The 2451-nt window shown below is 35.3% G+C and overlaps 1 pseudogene; it reads right to left on the bottom strand.

The window, feature by feature from the left end:
• Positions 1 to 248: 248 nt before the first annotated feature.
• LOC103734177 lies at positions 249 to 691 on the bottom strand (annotated as a pseudogene).
• Positions 692 to 2451: the final 1760 nt, after the last annotated feature.

Here is a 2451-nt window from a genome sequence, read left to right as displayed (position 1 = left end):
AATGAATGTCATTTATTGTCTCATCAAGTAATCTGTAGTTTTGCAGTTTGATTTTGATACTTATCAATAATCACAGTATTGGCGACAATGTAAAACTTTAATGTTGAAAACAACTTGAACTGAAAGATGTAGCTCCAGAAATTATTTTTACCAACACTTCCTGTTTATTTATTTATTATTTATTTATTTATTTATTCATTCATTCATTCATTCATTCATTCATTTATATATTGGCAGGCTTTATGGTTTTATTTAAGCACAAATAACAAGAGCATGTGACCCGTGTATTTGTTTTCTTCACTGCGCAGCGTGGCATTGGGGTTGGTGACTCTGATGGCCAGCTGTGCTGCTCTTTCAATGATGGCTTTGCAGTTCTTCGAGGATACATTGTGTGCTATTTCAGCACAGTAAGATTTGTTGCACATCAGAGCATTTCCAGCTCCTTGACATTGTGGACTAGGAACTTGCAGAAACCACTGGGCAGCATATGCTTTCTTTACTTGTTGCTCCCCTAACCAATGCCGGGAATCAGGATCTGACCCTTGAATCTTCTGTGCACCCTGTTGTCAATACCTCTCGGCTTCTGCCATTTTTGTTTAGTTTCGACATACCGGTCAGACTGGTGCCCAGTGAACTTCTTGGACACCTTTTTGACAATCTTGGGCTTTACCATTGGTCTGAGGGCAGTCATGATACCGTGTAGGAGAAAAAATATTCATTAATCATAGCATTTAGGTATAACTATTATCACAAATGGAAATTTAAATAGTTATACTATTAAATTATATTCAAATCTGGAAAATCTAAAATATTCTCAGGTTTTTCCTTCAGGGTTAATAACATTAAATCATCCCCAAAAGACAGTTTTCCATAGGCTTAGTGCAATCCAGGGAAAGTGGCCCAAGGTTTCTGAAATTTACCTGTCAGTGCATAAAAGTCCTTGTATTTACCTATCAGTGTGTAATAGTCCCTGTATTTACCTGTCAGTGTGTAATACTGTACTTCTCCTGGAATACTAAATATTTCCCAATCTGTTTTTATAAATAGTAAATATCCCCACATATTTTCATTCTGTTTTATAAAAACTGCAAGTGTAAACTCATTTTGATAGGTCTTAAGTTATCATCACTTATTAATGTGCAAAGACACATACTATCTGTCCTTACATTTTATATAAGAATTAAATAGCAAAGTGGCATGGCTTTCTCATGTTCCCCAAAATAGGAACAAAATCAGGATCAAAGGGCCTCAGAGTATGAAGTTGCTGATCTCTACTAAAATAATTTGTTCTGTTTTCCATGGACATAAACATTACTTATTGTATGACTTTGTTGATTCTTGGATTTCTGAGGCATTAAGAGCCTGGCATACCGGAGAGTCCCATTACACATTTATTTATAGAGAAATGCGTAAAAGTCAAATCAGAGATGATTTTAGAAGTGAAGTGTGAATGCACACTTTCTGCCTCTCTGTCTTCCGTGTAACAGCAGTGAGCATGTTTCTTACTGTCCACTGTGATTCCTGTGCTAACTGAATAATAGGGCTAATATCTTCACTATATTCATTTTCTTGTGCATGTTTTAAGTTTCTGATTCCCTGGGGAGTTTAGATTTCTGATGTTTGAAGAAGAGATGGCACAGGTAAAAGCTGAAAAAGCTAGTCTATAAATACCTGACTTATATTTAAGAAGTCTATAATTTCAAAGGTATTCAAAGCCAGATGTACTCCATTTAAACAAAAATCAATTGTTAATTATTTTGAAAGACAATATTTGAACTAAAACATATTACTACTAATTTAAATAAAACAAAATGCATGCTGGATATAAACCTGTGCAAACAAATCCATGGGGGGGGAGTATAGTAAGTGTCAAAGGAAAGCCAAGAATGACTACACAGACGCTAACAAGCACAGAGATGGAGGAAGAAGGTTGCAGGGGGTTAATTTGGTGGGAAAGAATAAGATATCTTATATATAGACTCCACTCAGTTGTTAGCCATGGAGCTGTTTAAAAGAAAGGCTTATGTGATGGTTCTGCTGACTTCATTCTGCTTGAACCATCTTAGTGGGAGTCAGAGTTAGGGCTTCAAATCCAATCAGAGATCCTGCATCTTTGACAATATCTAAAGCAAGCCCAAGATAAGGACTTCTATCTGGGACACATGGTATGAAATGCTCTACAAGAAACAACGCTTTTCTCTTTAATGTTGGTACCTCATGGTATTAGCAGAAATGGAACATTACAGTTGTTTTCACCAGAATTAAATGTTCCTAATAAGATCTGCTTTCAATTTAACAGTAAACTTCCAGCCTATTTAACTACAATGTGAAGCTTATAATTGGAAGTGGCTTCTGATAGTGTTATATCACTCTGACTTATAAGTACAAGTTAATTATAATAATGTGAATTAAAAATGAAAGATAATCTAGTCAACCAATTTTTATGGTTAA

Source organism: Nannospalax galili, unplaced genomic scaffold (assembly GCF_000622305.1).
Source record: "Nannospalax galili isolate Female #2095 unplaced genomic scaffold, S.galili_v1.0 scaffold550, whole genome shotgun sequence".
Taxonomy (NCBI): Eukaryota; Metazoa; Chordata; class Mammalia; order Rodentia; family Spalacidae; genus Nannospalax; species Nannospalax galili.
The sequence above is the reverse complement of the archived record's forward strand: the minus strand, read 5'-3'. Positions and strand labels throughout refer to the sequence as shown.